Genomic DNA, 18,791 nt, shown 5'->3' with positions numbered 1-18,791 from the left:
TGCTGTCACAGGGAGTTTTTCTAACCTGTTGGGAAAATTTGTCTTCAAGGAGAAGTCCAGCCTGAGCTTTTTAGGCTGGGCTTCTCCTATGGGTCAAAAGAGTGCAATTCGTTTTGCACTCCTGTGACCCGTTTTCAGCGGAGAGCGATCTGAAGTCTGCTCTCCGATGACGTCACTGCCATCAGTCAAGGCAGTGCGTCATCCCGACTTCCAAGTCTGGATCCGCCAGGTGCCTTGATTGATGGCAGTCTCAGCGAGCTGCTGAGACAGCCTCTTCTCGCCCCTCCGCAGCTCAGAGGAGATTACACAGGGCTTTCTTTGCTCCTGAAATTGAGCAGAGGAGCGAAGGAATAGCAAGTAAGTGCAGCTGGGAAATGGGTTAATTAACCTGTTGCTTTGCTCTGCCTGGCAAATCACAGGTTTGCGTTAAGACGTTGTCATTTAATTGGCAGACTTGAACTGTAAAATGTCATATGGTCCATGTTAAAAGTTGAGTTTTTTTTTTTTTAAATACTATTTACCTAGATGAATGCAGCATCGGACTGATTGTACCCCTGCCAGCTCTAAGGCTGAGAACCGAGCAATCAAACACTGCTGATTGCTTGATTCTCAGTTCTCCGTGATCAGAGAGCTGGTGACTGTTGGTCATCGGCTCTCTGCTCTGCCCCCCCTGCGCTCACTGGAGCGTTGGGCTGTAGAGGGGTGGGAGTGGCTGGCTCGGGCTCCCAGTGGCTTGCTCGAGTCTGAGCTGGGTGCTGGTCCAGCCATCTGTGTGGATCCTGACCATATGATTGCAATCTTTCCCCACCCTGAACTAGCTCTGTGATGTCAGCAGGCTTCAGCCCGCTATCTGCTGAAAACGGGTCATAGCAGTGCAGAACGAACTACACTCCTGTAATCCATAGAAGAATGCCCAAGTATAGCCAAATGAGCTTTTCAGGAGTTCCTGCTGCCTAAAAGTAAAGACAGTCCCATCAATGTGATCTTTATACATTGCAAGAGTTTTATCAAACTCCGTTGCAGATTCCTACCTTTTTTCTGTTCTGAAGAAATTTCTGCTTGATTCACTGTGCACTTTCCAGACTAATTTCTGAATGGGAGGGTCAGCCTTTATTGTAGCCACCTCAGCAGTTCTCCGTGTTCTGATGAGGAAAGCTGCGATGTCTGCATCCCTTTTTAGAAGTAGGAGAATCTCACAAAAAATAAACTTCTAATGCAGGTATTGCAAAAGATTTGGCTTACATGTCAGTGCAGACATAAGAAAACCAGTGAGTTGTTATGAAACTAAGAAAACCTATAAGGCAACCATATAGAGCATTTCAGTGGGCATTCTGTATTTCAATTGTGTACGTAATGCTTCCAGGTTGCAATATTAGAAGGAAGTTATGGTTTTTGAAAGTTATAGTGGTTACAGTGGTTAAAATGGAAATCACTTTTAAGAACCCTAAATTAAATGATGTAAACAATTGTGTTCTGTACAAAAGTGTTAAATACATACCCGAAACAGGTGTTTTACTAAGGATTGTTGCTTTAAACGTAACACAAATCCAAACCTTTTTGTTCTAAAGCATGTTCTGAGCATAGGATGAAAAATAGATAGTCCATCGCTGGGGAGAATAAAGTTGTTCCCTTCCAGAGGAGCTGCAAGGGTTAAATGCTTGTCTGTGTCTAGGGGACCACGAAAAGCACTTCTACTTCTACTTACCTGACTTACCTCCACTCCCTTGTCTGTTGGTGACCGGGGCATCCAACCACTAGAGCATAGGGGAGAATAGGTCGCAGGGACCGGTCTTTCCACCCAGAAGAGTCTGCAGGGAGCGGAAGATCAAGTGAGTAAAAGTGCTCATCTTAACGGTACAGTACAGGTCATAGGCCTTAGATGTAGTCGTAGACCATGGCTTCTTTTCATTTTACGTCACGACTTCAGCTGACACTTCTATCAAGATCCGATTGCTTATTACCTCAGGGCTCACTAGCAGTTTCCAGATCAGTTGCCCTCAATGTACATCTTGGGAAATGTACCTGAACCCTTCAGTAGCAATGCTGGCCTGTATTGTCTCCTTCAGTCACTGGATCCTGTGTGTGGCGCACACCTTGGCACGTGGTGCAACAAATGTAGTTGCAGGTTTCAGGGCTGTAGTCCATTCCTATGTCTAGACCCCAAAGACCCCTTTGGAGGGTATGCCCACTGTGAGTGGACATGGATGCTGCATGAATAAGGTAAACCGTGTTCCCATGTATTATGACTGGGTCATGTTTTTGCATGTGGGGTGCCATTCACTTAGTGTGTTATCCTCCCTCTTTAGAAGTCCCTACAATGTGGGCAGTAGGTAACGTTTTATACGTTTTTTTTTTTTTTTTTTTTTTAATTGGGGGGTTCCCACTTATCGTTGCTGCTTGCTTGGTGACACAATTCCAGTACCGTTTCAGGCTGATTTGCTTATGCTTGCCATTTCTTTCAAGAATAAAGGTAGGCCTCTTCGAAGCCACTGATGCCAGAAATGCCCCTAATACAACCCCTGGCAAAAATTATGTAATCGCCAGTCCCTGAGGATGTTCCTACAGTTGTTTATTGCTGTAGAAAAAAAGCAGATCACAGACATGGCCAAAAACTAAAGGCATTTCAAATGGCAACTTTCTGGCTTTAAGAAACACTAAAAGAAATCAAGAAAAATAGTTGTGGTGGCCAGTAACAGTTAAATTTATAGAACAAGCACAGGGAATAAATTATGGAATCACTCAATTTTGGGGAAAAAATTATGGAATCACCCTGTAAATTTTCATTACAAACACTAACACCTGCATCAGATTAAATCTGCTTGTTAGTATGTAGGTAAAAAGGAGTGATCACACCTTGGAGAGCTGTTGCAACAAGTGGACTGACATGAAGCATGGCTCCAACACCAGAGATGTCAATTGAAAAAAAGGAGAGGATTATCAAACTCCTTAAAGAGGGTAAATCATCACGCAGTGTTGCACAAGATGTTGGTTGTTCACAGTCGGCTGTGTCTAAAACATGGACCAAATACAAACAACATGGGAAGGTGGTTAAAGGCAAGCATACTGGTAAACCAAGGAAGACATCAAAGCGTCAAGACAGGAAACTTAAAGCAATATGCCTTGAAAACAGAAAATGTACAACAAAAACAAATGAGGAACAAATGGGAGGAAACTGGAGTCAACATCTGTGACCGAACTGTAAGAAACCGCCTAAAGGAAATGGGATTTACATAAAGAAAAGCTAAAAGAAAGCCATCTCTAACACCTAAACACAAAAAAACAAGGTTACAATGGGCTAAGGAAAGGCAATCGTGGACTGTGGATGATTGGATGAAAGTCATATTCAGTGATGAATCTCTAATCTGCATTGGGCAAGGTGATGATGCTGAAACTTTTGTTTGGTGCCGTTCCAATGAGATTTATGCAGACGACTGTCTGAAGAAAACATGCAAATTTCCACAGTCAATTATGATATGGGGCTGCGTGTCAGGTAAAGGCACTGGGGAGATGGCTGTCATTAAGTCTTCAATAAATGCACAGGTTTACATTGAAATTTTGGACACTTTTCTTATCCCATCTATTGAAAGGATGTTTGGGGATGATGAAATCTTTTATCAAGATGATAATGCATCTTGCCATAGAGCAAAAACTGTGAAAAAATTCCTTGAAGAAAGACACATAAGGTCAATGTCATGGCCTGCAAACAGTCCGGATCTCAATCCAATTGAAAATCTGTGGTGGAAGTTAAAGAAAATGGTCAATGACAAAGCTCCAACCTGCAAAGATGATTTGGCAACAGCAATCAGAGAAGGCTGGAGCCAGATTGATGAAGAGTACTGTTTATCACTCATTAAGTCAATGCCTCAGAGACTGCAAGCAGTTATAAAAGCCAGAGGTGGTGCAACAAAGTACTAGTGATGTGTTGGAGTGTTATTTTGTTTGTTTTTCATGATTCCATAATTTTTTCCTCAGAGTTGAGTGATTCCATAATTTATTCCCTGTGCTTGTTCTATAAATCTAACTGTTACTGGACACCACAATTATTTTTCTTGATTTCTTTTAGCGTTTCTTAAAGCCAGAAAGTTGACATTTGAAATGCCTTTAGTTTTTGGCCATGTCTGTGATCTGCTTTTTTTCCACAACAATAAACAACTGAAGGAACATCCTCAGGGACTGGTGATTCCATAATTTTTGCCAGGGGTTGTATGATGACCGATCTTGCAGACTCGATGCAAAATTTGGGGGTCTTTTCTCTGGATCCACCTCTACTGCTGCCCATATCCAGGCAAACGTCTCCCTGACGTGGTTTTTTTCAACTTAGCCCTAGAATAAGGGAAATCATTCCTTCCCTCTCCCTAGAAAGTAGTAATGATGAATGAAAGCCTTATGGGTTGAATGTTGTCTACAATTCGCTGATTGTTCAGGGAACCTAGTCTCCACAGAAGTCGATGCTCCCCATCAACTAAGTACCATAAGGCTGACTCTCCTACTCTGGGCCCATCCCAAAATGGCCGAGGACAACTTGGTACACAGACACCTGGTGGACGTGCCTTGGTCGTCTCCAAACCGACAGAACTTCCTGTCACAAGGCCTTCTTTGATAATATTATAATTATTATTGGATTTATATAGTGCCAGCAGTTTGCACAGCAGTTTATAACATGAGGGCAGACCCTACAGTTACCAAACAAACCAATTCAGGAGGAAGCAGAGGATCATGCTCATTATAGCTTACAATCTAAACGGGAGGGTCAATTGATACAAACTGTGGGGGATGAGTTGATGGAGAAAATAAAAGTATGGTTGTTTAGATGGAAGCAGAATTGGCTTCTCTGAAGAGAAGGGTTTTCAGGGATTGACTAAAAGTGGACAGAGTAGGAGATAGTTGAACAAGTTGGGGTAGGGAGTTCCATAGGATTGGAGGGGCTTTGGAGAAGTCCTTGAGGTGAGTATGGGATCAGATGAAAAGAGTAAAGCAAAGGAGGTCTTGGGAGTAACAAAGAACAGTTTGGTTGGTCTTAAGACTCTGCTCAAGAGCACAGCCTTCTGTTCCAATTTGCCTCTCAGTTGCTGGCTTTAATAGCATGGCTGTTATAACCCTGGTCCTAAAAGATGGGGGCATGTCTACCTCTTGTATGATCTGCTGTCACAGCTGGAAGGTAAATGTTTTGGATGTTAGAAACAAGACATCTCAAACCCTGGGAATATTCTATCCCTTGATGCTTGCCTCCCTGCAGTCAGGCCTGGAACAAGTACTCTAAAGGAACAGGTTTCTGCCTTATCTATTCTATTCAGTAAACCTTTAGCTTCAGGTGCTCTGTTGCCCAGACCTTCGAAACATGGCAATACCCTGCTTTCACCTACTGTCTCCCTGGGATCCGAACCTGGTACTTTGTTCTTCAAAGACCTCCCTTTGAAAATATTCAGGATATTCTATTGTGGGCTCTCAGTAGTAAGGTGACCTTTTTGGTAGCCAACACCTCCATCAGGCGTGTGTTCCCAAGTTGGTGGCTATTTTGGTTATTTTTCATTGACGGATGGTTCTGAGACATAGAGCCTCCTTCAACCCCAAGATGGGCAGCTCCACTGCAAGGGAGCATATTTGTTTTCCCCAGAGTTGGGCTTTAAATGGAGGTTACCTTCTGGCGAAAATGTGTGGTAAAACAAGCAGCCGATTCAAAGAGAGAAGCAAGTGACATATGCATATCTCAACTTTTCCTTTTTAATTGGTCTGCTGAAAAGTGTCCATGGGAAGTAGGGCGAATAATTCTTTCTTAAAGTGGTTCTAAAGCCTTAAGGCTTTTTTTTTAAATTTTTTTAAAACTTTTTTAATGCATTAAGGTAAAAAACCTTCTGTGCTGCAGAATTCCACCCCCCCCCCTTTTTTTTTTTTTTCTTTTTCCTTTTTCTTCCCCTTTTACCTCAGCCGATCTGATCCAGCGATGTGCACAAGAGCAGTGGCTCTATCCGCTGTCTCCCTCCTTGTTGGGCAGATTGATAGCAGTGGGAAGCAGACAGGGTGACTCGGTAGCGAGCATGCACCAGTGCCCCTGTGAAAAGTGGCTTTCTGTGGGGGCACTCGCCGAAGGGGAGAGGTCTGGAGCACCGGCTGCTCTGTGTAAAAGTATTGCACAGAGCAGGTAAGTATGACATGTATGATATTTTATTAAAAAAAAGTTTGTTACTTTTCACTATTTGCTTAGTTTAAACTGGCCAGATTTGAGACGGTTACTTTAGGAGTGCTACGTATTGTAGTTAACACATTCACACTGCTGCATGTTACATAGTTAGGTTGAAAAAAGACACAAGTTCAAACAAAAATGTAGGGCAGTCCATTCATGTCAAAGGGCTGTCCTAACCTTGAGAAACGTGGGGAAAAGAAATTCCTGACCCTTTTGGAAAATTGCACTGAACTCAAATGCCACGAGTAAAGACCACCCAAAGGTTTCAGTAGGCCAAGCGGTGCTCGCCTGTTTTGGAGGACCCTGCCGTGAATCTGTTTCCTAGACTGGACTTGGGTGGATCACATGGGTGTCTTGGTGCCTTCTATGCTGTGGTTTTCAATGCGTGGGGATGAAATGAATATTAATGGCACCCCCGTGCATCTGCTAAACATTTGTGCTGTGGTTGTGAACCTAGCACTACATTACCATACAAGTACAAAACATTTTTTGCAGTGCACGGGCCAGAAAGTGAAGAACTCAGTAGTGGGGCTGAAAGTAAGTATTTAAAGGGCTTGTAAACCCTCAAGGTTTTTCACCTTAATGCATTAAGGTGAGACACTTTCTGTAGTACAGCAGCGGCTCACCATGGGGGCGCTCGGGAAGAGGAGGAGCCAGGAGCACCACTGGGGGACCCCCCCCAGAAGAGGCTGATCGGGGGCCGCTCTGTGCAAAACCTTTAAGCTGGATACACACTATACAATTTTCTGTTTTTTTCTGGGTTTTTTTGTTTTTTTGTTTTTTTTTCCCTTGAGATTTACCAAAACCATATTAATGAGGTCAAACCTTAACAGTTTCAATTTGTATGCAATCAGGCAGGCCCTTGCACTACATGCTTTTGGTAAATCTAAAGGAAATCGGACAACAAAAGTTGTATAGTGTGTATGGGGTCTTACACAAGGTAGGTGAGTATAACATGTTTGTTTAAAAAAAAAAAAAAAAAACCTTTACAACCCCTTTAAGAAGGCTGGGGGAACATTTTAAGGCAGAACATTACTAAAAGTTAAATTGTCCTTTAGACCCCTTTCACACTGAGGCGGTTTTTAAAAGCACCTGAAAAGCTCACGAAAACCTATTTCAATTAAAATCAATGAATGCTTTCACGCAAGGGGGTTGTGCTGGCAGGGCGGTGAAAACTCCTGCAAGCAGCATGTTTGAAGCGCTAAAAAAAAGAGCCTCAGAAATGCACCTCTCTATTGAAATGAAGGGAAAGCGCCTGAAAAGCACCACAAAGGCATTTAGTGTTTTACTGGCAGTTTAGAAGCGCCTCGGTGTGAAAGGGGCCTTAATGTCTAGCACGATTATTTACAAGTAAATTTTTTGAAAACTACTAGCTTAAGGGAGCGTTAGATTCTTTAAAATGCATTAACTCTGTAGAGGCAGATTTTTAATAGAACATGGGTATAACTCATTGCTAGTCTCCTTACATCAGCTAAGTGATTTTGCAGTTGTTATCCAGACAACCTTTTGTGTTGTGCTTTTCAGAATGAGCTGATATTTTTAAACCTGAAAACTGCGTTTCTATCTTCCCCAAACCAAAGTAGTGGGCCCCAAGAGTTGCTAAGTTTTTTTTTTTTTTTTTTTTTCTGCTCCGCTTTCTGAAAGCGCTTACTCCCTGCTGGGTGCCACGGATTTACCATACACATAAACCCTAGGTACAGATTGCCATCTGCTACTCACATAAAGCCCAATCTGTGGCACTGGCATTCTCCTTTTTAGTGAGATAGCAACATCAGAGTTAAAAGCCACTCTTTCTTTGGATCAAATACAATTTTTAGTCATAAAAAAATGTAGTGCTACTAACTTTTAAATTGTAGCTATGTCAGACATATTGGCTTTTAATTATTGGCTGATATTTCAGACTTACAGTGACAGTATTCCCTCTGGAGTAGCTAATAAGATGATTGTCTTGGGGAAACAGCAGGGGAAATGATTAGGCGCTAATGTTTTTGCTGGGATAGTGTTCACTATTCAGCAGCTCTGTACAATTAACATTACCAGAATTCCCATGCATGCTCATGCAATGCAAGAATAACAGGGGTTAACAACCAAAAATAACATCTATGATAATAGCATTATCATGCAAGCTTTTAATCTACCTGTAATCGTAGGTTTGCTGATTATTTTTTTTTTTTTATTCCCGCTTCTGTATTTGGGTGACGTTGTTCAAGTAAGAAATCAAAGAACTAAAGTCTAACTCCAGCTAACAGCAACCGCATTTACAAAGCAGTTTTGTTTTCTTTTGGGAAAAAAAAAATGTATATCTTATGCAAAAAATCAAATGTAAGCAATCCCGATCAGCAAAAGGCTGCCAACTGTCTGGGTTTGTTAGTACCTGAAGCTTCGCCTTATACCTCGAGTGTAATTGCATCACTGCCAAGTGGTTGCAATGTATCTGTATTTAGCAAAGCCCCATGGCTTTGTTGTGTTGAGACAGTCCCCCGCCTTGTCATCAAGTGACTCGGCAGCCTTCACACATGGCTTTGTGTGCATATTCACCCACCTTTTTTTCATGGGTGCTGACTGCAGAGACTCAAAGAGCCATTCCCCACTTTCCCCTGCAGTGTCTGTCTGTTCTTCCCACAACCAATAGTCACGGTGTCAAACTCTGACATGAATTTATAGACCCACAGTCTGTCTGATGAGATTTCATTCCATTACCTCAGATGTGTACAAGAATCTGTTTTTGCCTGTATTGATGCATTATCGCTTTGCATTTGGAGGGTCAGCCTGTTGTCTCATCTTGGGTCTCACAGAACATATACAGCTGCAAAAGGCTTCTTACTACACATCTGAATGTGTTGGAATGTGTTGGAATTGTTCCCCTTTGGGTGGGAGTTGATTAGTTTGTGGTCTTTTTAATTTTCTTGTTAAAAAAAAAAAAAAAAAATTGTGGTCTTTACCCTCCTGTGGATCTGTCAGTGACTCGCTGTAGCAGAGAAACCAATAGGCCTGTAGACAGCGTGCTTATATTTAGGGATCCTACTAACCAACAGCTGGAATCCCTACTTAAGACAAAGTTTTTGCTGATGGGCTCAGCCCTTCACCCTGTACTGTCTGTGACCCTTATCTGTCAGATGGCAGAAATGGTCAAATCACTTAGATCTCTCAACTGCAGTGGACCCATTCCTGATGAAGGAATGATGAGCAGATGTTTGGAACCTTATGCTTCTGTTGTGATGGCTTTCTAGAAACATTTGAGCTTGTGTCCTGTATGGGTTTGTTGTCCATACAGAGTAATCTTTAGTAGTTCCATGGAAAACTTTGCTTGCAGCTGCTGGTTTAGCCATCTCCATGTCCCTGGAGAAGTTGCTGAAGAGCCAGATCCATAGCCATCCCATCAATGCCCAAGGACTACACCCTAAATGCCAACTATTCTGGATACATCTCGATTTCCATATGATTCAGTTTCACAATCCAACATAACAGCATATTAGCAAAGTGAAATTAAAATTTGTCTTTCTCCTAGGTGTCTTAGCCTTTTGTACCCTGTTTATAAGGTGTATCTTGAAGTCTGAGTGGTATCTTCTTCTACATTAGTGTAGCTATTTTTTTAGAAAGGTAATTCTATTACAGTAGGAACTATGTGAATGTAAGTTAAGAGTTTGAGATGTATGAGAGTTCGTTCCGCTGGTTCTCCAGACTATTTGCGACTTGACCTCATCAAAAGTATTTTCAGGACCTTAGCTAGTTTAGGTTTGTGATATCTCTGCATGCCTTACAGCTTGGACTGTGTTTTTTCAAGTGTCCCCTCCTGTGACTGCCTAGCACAGACATGCACTTTTAATCTGACTATTTCTGTCTTTTGTATTTTGGGGAAAATGAGGTTGGCACTGTGCTCATTACCACACTCTCCATATTGTTTGGGGTTTGTCAGACCTCATTATCGTTCTAGTCCTCCAGCAGCCTACATGGTGGGAAGCTAGAAGTTCACAAAGCCTTCTGAGAATTCTTTCAGTTTTCACAAGGGGGTGGTGGTTGCTATTTTTGGTGGATCTTTGGTAGGTTTCCCTTCAGGCATCTGGGTGCAAAGAGCACCTCTTGAGGTGTATAGGCTAGTTCCTTGCCTTTGGCATTTACTTTAGTTCTGTTACACGCTGAGCAGCACCCTCTTCCTCTTCGCAATTTATCTTTTGAAACATGCTAGGCCACTAGTGGTACCTGGTTACATATCCTCCTCCAGTAGCACCCTCTGACCTGCTTGGTTAACTGCGGTCAGCACTGGTTGTTTTCCAAAATAATGGGTCTCTGAATACTCAGTATTGCCCCTGTACACCTAGTACTCCTCAGGGTGTTGGTTCCAATGTCCGCCCTAATAATAATCACCTTGCCTTCAAGTTGTGGGACGCTCAGGTGAACTCTTGGGAAGATATCGGTCTCCGTGAGCCTTAGCGAATAGCCTAAGGGATACATCGGGATCTGATTTTGTAAGTTGGTGCAGAAAACTGTCAACCACCTAAAGGCAGCATTAACCAGCATTGTTTTTTGGTGCGCTACATGTTTTGCCCCCACCATTGGCCAGGGTCTACCTTTTTTACAACCCCTGCAGAATTGTTGGCTGTTGAGGGACAATCTTCGAGTCATATATTTTATTTTTTTTTCCTCCCATCTCTTTTCATTCTACCTCAGGCCTTTAGTCTGCAGTTTTGGGTTTTGTTTCTGAGCAGACTTTCCATTCTACCTGCAAAGATCTGGTAGATCCTGGCCTTACCACTCAGTTCCCCCATACAGCAGCTAAGAACTTCTACCCATCTCCAGGGGTGGTTCTCATCAGAAAATTAAAAGGCTGCATTCTGGATTCCGAGAACAGGTGGTTCTTTCTCCATCATGGGATCCTTCTTTGATCAGGTCTACTGGTTCAGACCCCACCTAGGTAATTGTGTGTCGTTACACTGATCAGGAAAGAAGTCCTTCCTCAGACGTAGATTGGTGTCCGTGGTTGACAATATTGTGGATCTTAGTCTCCGAACCCTGAAGAGGCATTCCTTTTGGAGGCCAGTTCTTTCCATCTGGTAGCTCCTGGACATGGAGGAGTGGTTCATACAACAAGGTGCGCCTCAGACCTTGCATTGCAATTGATGGAAGTCAGAGGGAGGCACCATCACCCTTGGCTTTGTGCAAGCAGAACAAGTTAGTCTCCTGCTGCGAATATCTTCTGATGGGAAGGGAGATGGGCTTAAAGGCATTATAAACCTTCCTACTTGCACCTCGTGTTTTTCACCTGCATAAGATGTGCATTGATCATGTAGTTTCCTGGTATTCGTTGGCCTGTAAGCACAGTCTATATTGGTGTAAATGTTTGTTTCCTTTATCTGCACTCTCCATTCAAACATGAGGCATGCGGCATGGTACTGCATAGGTTTAATACATGACCTCTCTACACAAGAAGCTTCAATTCTTGGATTACAAACTACATATCCTACAATCCCTGGGTCTGTCGAGTTTTCTGCAGGTGAAAACTAAGGATGAGCTCAGGTTTATTCGTAACTTGCATGTGCAGAGCCCGCCAGGAAGTCGGCACAGCGCTAATCGCAGGCAGTGAGACATTTTCCCGATCCGCGGCTGCAGAGATTGAGAAATGTCTCACTGCCTGTGATTAGCGCCAAGTAGTGCTGACTTCCTGGCAGGCTCTGCACGTGCGGGTTGCGAACACGCCTGAGCTCACCCTTAGTGATAACTAGTAATTCGAAACGGGCACAAGCAACCAGAGTCATGACGGGAAGAAATGTGTTTTCATCGCAGTAGTACTCCCACATTTGTGATGCAACACAGAGAAATGGCAAGCCATTGATTGGACGCTGGATGACCCAGAAGAAGGAAGTTATTTGTACCTTTGACGAATAGGGACATACTAGGTGAATGAATACATGGGCATAGGGAATTGATCAGCCATGAAACTACAAACTGCAGCCGCAACATATGAGCCTATCATTCCAAGACCAGGCAAATAAATGACACGGAGCATATAACTACACTAATGCCTAGTTAAAACAACCAAAACATTTGAAAGCATACAATGCATTTAAGGACTTTGTGGGACCCTTCCACCCAAGGTTAGGCCCACCTCCTTTGGCTGGTTGCAGACTGGTGAAAGTTGTTCTGGCAGTTTTTCTGGTGTTGAATTCACTCAGGCAAATACTCTGTTGTCCTGATAGACCTCCTGTCCTTTAGGCTAGAGAGGTTACTGCTTTGCTACATCTGGGGAGTAGGGAGCATTCTTAGCCCCACATCAAGTATAGACAGAATTATTTTTATTTTTTTTATATTTTTGCTGGAAACCTCAGTTTCAGATTTTTACTACACCATGTGTCATGTTTTCCTATGCAGAGTGGGCAAAGACACCAGAATATTTTTACTCTCTGGTTTAGGTGGTGAGTAGTTTTCCATTTAGCAGTCTTTCCAGATTAATACATTTTTACGCATTTGTTTTTTGGTTACTTGAAGAAATCTTAATGACATTTTAAGAATCTGTTTTACCCAAAGGTCTTTAAAATCAGTCTGTGGGTATGAGAACTGTTTATGCAAGTACACAAACTTAATGGCTATGCAACAGTTTGATATTGTGATGCTGTCATGAATTGGAAGCTTACAAAATGGTATGAATTTATTAATAAATCCGTAGTTTTTTTGTGTAGGCCCTTACCGTTTTAGCAGTTATGGAAGGGCAGGTTAGAATTTCGTTTAACAGAGAAGAATTTTGAGTGTGCTCAAAGTGAAGGTGCGGATTTGTTTGGTAGGTTGTCAGCTATCCGTAAAAGCATTGTGTAAATGTCTTATTTGTTAGAGCAGAAATGAAATGCTATCTTTGATTATAGCCTGTAACATAAGTGTAGTGACTACTAGTTTCTGTAAAGCTTTATCCAGTTTTTAGATCATACTTTTATTTTTCTAGGTGTTTAAAGCCCATCCCCCTGCAAAAAGTTTTCCCATGCAGTGGGGCTGTGCTTGCACTGCATGGGTCAACTGCTCATTTTTTGTCTAGGGGATTGGAGAAAGATATACTTGCCTGATCCTCCCTGCACAAGACCCGGTCCATGTGGCTTCTGCTCCCCCTCTTGTGTGGTGGACCATTCCTGATGTCATCACACCCATAGACCTGCTCTGGATGTCAGGAACAGTCCACTGCTCAATTGTGGAGGATCAGGTGCGTATAAACTTTCTCCAATCCTCTAAACAAAAACAAGCAGTTGACCTGTGTTTTTATTTTGCCTGGAGTTGGGCTTTGAAGGAGAGCTGTACCTTTTTACTACCACTTTGCAACCTTTACTTCTCCTCTCTACTTAGCTTTGTTCTAGTCTGTTGACTCTAGGACATGTCTCCAAAAATAAGCAGAAAAGAACTTGGGAGCACTAGGTGTATTTTTAGAGTGTGTAGATAGATAGCTAGCTTATCTATAGATATATATATCTATAGATAGATAGAGATATAGAGATATATATATATATATATATATATATATATATATATATATATATATATATATTTATACACACTATATTTGTGTGTGTAGGTTAGGCTCCTTTCACACTGGCCAGATCAGTTTTCTCAGCAGGGGATCCGTCCGCTGAGCAGAGAATTCGGATGACGTGCGCGTCTGCTCCATTTATGCAGAACGACACGGACACAGCCTGCTCTGCTCAATGGGCAGTCAGATGTAAATAGACTTTATTTTTTTTTGCCAGATCGGATGGAAGGTAGCTGGGTATAAATGGACACAAGTCCATTTATTTCCGACTGCCCATAGAGAATAGGGGGTCCAATCGGGTCTGCCTGAAGAACGGACAGGCGGACCCAATCGGACCTCTTGTGTGAAAGGGGACTAAAGTTAATTTGCTGATTGAGGTGGCCAACTCACACTTGGGCACATACACTCTCTCTGAAGGGTCAAATTTGTACAATGCTGTGTAGTGTAAATTAAGTGATTGTAAACTATCACCTTGTAAGCAACCCATTGAGTTTAAGCTGGAAATGAAAGGCAAAACATTTGTGTATAGAAATAAATAAGCCTTAAGTGCTCCCCCCCCCCCCCCCCTTCATGAGTGTTCACGCAATCTCTGTTCTCAGCTGCGTAAAAGCTGAGATAGGAGAAACGGCAGCACACTGATCTTCCCAGTGAATGGCTGTGTAGGAGGGGTGTGTTAGGACAAGTCTGATCATTGGAGGAGAGCAGGCTTAGTGTGGTCAGTTTTTAATAGGAAAGCAGGGACTGACAGGAACACCAGGGATTTCACACATAGGAAGCAATACAAAGGGAACAGGATACTTTTTTCATACTAGTACATGGCACAGCAGACACATATCGGGAACATGAAATGTTGGGTTTACATATTCTTTAACCACTTGCCGCCCGCCCACCGATGGCTGGGCGGTGCGGCTCTTGTACTGGGTTGACGTCATATGGCGGCCTCTCAGAACGACTGCTCTCGCGTGCCCATGGGGGCGTGCAGTGCGGCGATCGTGGCCGCTCAGTGTTGCTAGGACACGGCACAACCCGATCTCTGTAAAGAGCCACGACGCTTTAACCATGTGATCGGCTGTGTCCAATCACAGCCGGTCACATGTAAACACGGAGATGCCGTAATCGGCACTCCTCACCTCACACTGACATAATGTCAGGAGAGCCGATCGGTGGCATCTCCTCACAGAGGACATCTAGGGATGTAATCAGGGCACTGATCATCATTGCCCTGATTACAATGAAATGCCTACCAGTGCCAGCAATGTGTGCTCACTACTGCCAGCAATCAGTGCCCACCTTTGCCCACAAGTGCCAGAAATCAGTGGCCATTAGTGATGCCAGTAAGTGCTGGCTATCAGTGCTGCCCCTCCTGATCTCAGCATAGGTGTCACTGCTGCCGCAGACACAATGGAACTAGAGACAAATTGCATCTTGTGGGCATATGAAAAAGATTTGATCTACCTACCTCTGAGTTTCCCTCCTTGCTGTGAGTTCTCTGAGGGACAGTGTGAACATCCTCTTCCTAGGTCAACATCCGCAGACGTTGATGTCCCTGTGTACTGGTGCGTTGTCGCCACAAGCCTTGACTACTCATTTGGCTTATGCCTTGTTGTGTCCATTAGCTCTGGTAAGCCTCTTATGTTGGCGGTGGCTTCTCTCATTATCTTCTCTTCACATTTGTTTTCCTATTGATGTCTGGAAGTTGATATTCATCTACCTGGATCAACGCCACATCTCAGTCTTTTATCCGTGGATTATTTTCACTTATTCACTATCAGTGTGGACTTTATTTAATATACTTATTGATATTTTCACATATCTATATTGTTTAGAGTGTTTGACATTAATCTTCTGTTTGTATACAGTCTTATTCATTACGACTGATTTAGTGCTGCACATTTATATATTTTTCTTATCGTACATCACAGGAGACAGAGCCATAGTATTTACTATGTGGATTATAGGCCACCTTCAGGTGATGGACACTGGCATGCCCTAAATTAAAAAGTGGACTCCCTATGTAACCCCTCCCACTGGTGGGAGTACCTCAGTTTTTTCGCCAGTGTCTAAGGTGTTGGTCACGAGTAAAGATGTGCTGTGCTGAGCTCTACTGGAGCAATCTTTGCTGGGCCTAGCCATGCAGCCAGATCCATTCAAAGTGTCTTTTTGGCCAAATTGAATGTTACCCGGGCCTCGTATCCGAAGAAATGAGGTCTTGCCTGTAATGCTTCTCTTTTTAGAGAGTTGGACCCCGGGATCCATTACTTTTTGGTATTAAGGCCATAAAGTTTTACTGGCGGTGGTGCTATTACAGGTCCAGGATTGTGGGTTTGCTCGAGGATCCCCAGCTCCTGAAGGTTTAATGGAACCCACCCTGAAGGGTGACGATTGGGTCTGTTGGTTTACCACAGAAAACCCTGTGGCCGCAAAGGTAAGGAGTTTTTCTATGAAATTTTCAAAATGTTCTTATGTCTCCTTTAATTAGTAAATGTTGTCATGCCTATGTGTCACTACTGGGGGCTGTATAGAGCACTTACGTCTCATGCTTCTTAGAGAGCCCACGATGTGTCCAGGAAACAGCACTTTTTCTCCTCCTCCGGCCGGCAGCAGACCTCCGGTAAGTCGGAGGGGGGGTTTGCCTCCCCTCCAGACGCCCCCCTAGGCTATTTTTCTTCAGGGAAGGAGCATTTAAAAAAAAAAAAAAAAAAAAAAAGCGCAAACGGCTCAGCGGCTTCCAGGCCCCCCCTCCGCAATTTCTCTCTGGTGATCCCATAGGATCGGAGCTTGCACAGGAAAAACTTTCTTTTTGAAAGGAGAGAGGAAGGGCTGTAGCGACGGGGGGCGGAGTTTAGCGCGGCGTTGGCGTCCTCCAACTCCCAGCGCAGGGAATGTGTGTTTTAAAGGCACCATTGTTGCTGGCAAGCTGTGGAGGGACACAAGAGCGAAAGTTTATATGTGGTTTGGTGACACAGGCATTTCTTTGACACATTTACTACTGCATCAGGCTGAGCATTAATAGTTTTTTTTTCTCCAACCATTCTAAGTTTGGAGCAAAAAATTGATGCTTTAATCGCATCCCAGAGTGGGACTAAGCATAACAGGTCCCCGTCCATTGCTCAGGACCCTGATACTGAGGAACAAGGGGCGAGAGATGACGAATTTCTCTCAAGGGACCAGGAAGAGGCTGAAAGGAAAGGATCAGGTTCGCAGGAAAGTTTGTTGGTACAATCTCTCACTGAATTGGTCCACTCCACATTTTTACTGCCAATAAGCGCAGTCAATCGATGAGCCCACCTCTGGTTTGGGTTCACTAAAGCCTCAATCTGTTCATGCTTTTCCTATCTATTCCTGGCTAAAAAACCTTATGTGTTCTAAGTGGGAGCACCTAGATAAAGTTTTTTTCCTCCAAAAAAGTTTTTAATACTTTATCCTATGGAGGAAGAGTTCTATAAGAAATGGGGATTTCCAGCAGTTGATGCTGCTATATCCTCCTGTACCTGACTTGTCCAGTAGACAATGCTCATATGCTAAAGGATCCAACAGATAAGAAGTTGGAATTCCTTTTTAAAAGCTATATTTCGCTCGCAGGTTCAGCCTGCGCTGGCAGCGATCAGAGTGTCTCAGTCCTTAAAGGACCAGTTTATGGAGGTACTCAAGATTATTCCTGATCAGCAGGCCCAAGATTTGACCGGGATATCAGTGTTTTACAGTAGATGCTATGAAAGATTTTCTCCAGCTTCACGGCTCATGCTAGGGGCTGGTTGAAAAAATTGGTCAGCCAAAGCGCCATGCAAAAGCTCTTGGCCAGTTTCCCATTTCATGGTGAACGGTTATTACCTCTGTATAGGTATATCCAAAGAATTTCTAATGGTAAAAGTTCCCTTTTACCGGTTAAAAAGAAGTTTAAGCATTTTTTTCTTTTAAAATGTGCTTCTTCTCCGGTACCGGCAGCATTAGCCTCCAGGCAGTCATGACAGCCTCCGCCGTCGGGTTCATTAGGTAAACCTCACGGTCAGTCCCAGGGCCAAAAAAGGACCTGTGGGAGGAAACCCACAAAATACTAAAGTCTCTTTATGAAGCCTTGATTCGCTCGAGTGGGGGGAATGCTTCTACAGTTTTCAAGGGTCTGGCAGGAACAATGTCAAGGCAGATGGGTGGCTTCCTCAATTTCTCTAGGTTACAAACTAGAGTTCCGAGGGTTCCCGTTTCCTCAGATCAAACGTTCCCAGAGATCCAGTGAAAAAAGTCTCTCTTTCTAGCTTTGGTTCATCTCTTGTCTCAAAGAGTGATATCGGTTGTCCCCATGGAAGAGCAAGGATTAGGGTTTTTATTCCAACCTTTTCACAGTTCCAAAACCAAAAGGGATGTGAGACCCATTTTAGATCTCAAAAATCTAAACCGGTTTTTGAATATCCGTTCTTTTAGCATGGAGTCAATCCGATCAGTAGTCTCCATCCTACAAGGGGGAGAACTTCTGGTGTCAATTGACATCAAGGATGCTTTTCTCCATGTGCCGATTTTCCCCGCTCACCAGAAATTTTTACAATTCGAGGTAGAAAATTTTCATTCCAGTTTGTAGCTCTGTCTTCTGTCTAGCTACTGCACCTCGAGTATTTACTAAGGTCCTGGCTCCTCCTTTAGCCAGGTTAGGGGCTCAAGGTATAACTATACTAGCCTACTTAGACAATCTACTCTTGATAGATCAATCGGTAGCCCGCTTAAAAACAAAGTTTGGTCACCACAGTCAGCTACCTGGAATACCTAGGTTGGATTCTCAACCTAGAAAAATCCTCCTTAAAACCATCAAGGAGATTGCATTACTTGGGGCTGATCATAGATGCAGCTCAGAAGAAGGGTGTTTTTGGCCCAGGAAAGGATCAGTTCCATGGGGGAACTGATTCAGTTGATCAAAACAAAGAAGAATCCTTCTATTCGACTTTGCATGAAATTGTTGGGAAAGATGGTGGCTTCTTGCAAGGCCATTCCTTATGCGCAGTTTCATTCAAGACTGCTGCAAAACAGTATCCTGTCAACTTGGAACAAGAAGGTCCAAGCTCTGGAATTCTCAATGCGCTTATTCCCCAGGGTGCGTCAGAGCCTCAATTGGTGGTT

General features: G+C 43.3%; 1 protein-coding gene across 4 annotated transcripts in view; it reads left to right on the top strand.

The window, feature by feature from the left end:
- The window catches only part of FAM117B (family with sequence similarity 117 member B), a 144,376-nt gene that overhangs the window by 82,886 nt on the left and 42,699 nt on the right, over positions 1-18,791 (top strand). The window lies entirely within an intron of this gene.

The sequence above is a fragment of the Aquarana catesbeiana genome, linkage group LG06 (assembly GCF_042186555.1).
Source record: "Aquarana catesbeiana isolate 2022-GZ linkage group LG06, ASM4218655v1, whole genome shotgun sequence".
Classification (NCBI taxonomy): Eukaryota; Metazoa; Chordata; class Amphibia; order Anura; family Ranidae; genus Aquarana; species Aquarana catesbeiana.
The sequence above is the reverse complement of the archived record's forward strand: the minus strand, read 5'-3'. Positions and strand labels throughout refer to the sequence as shown.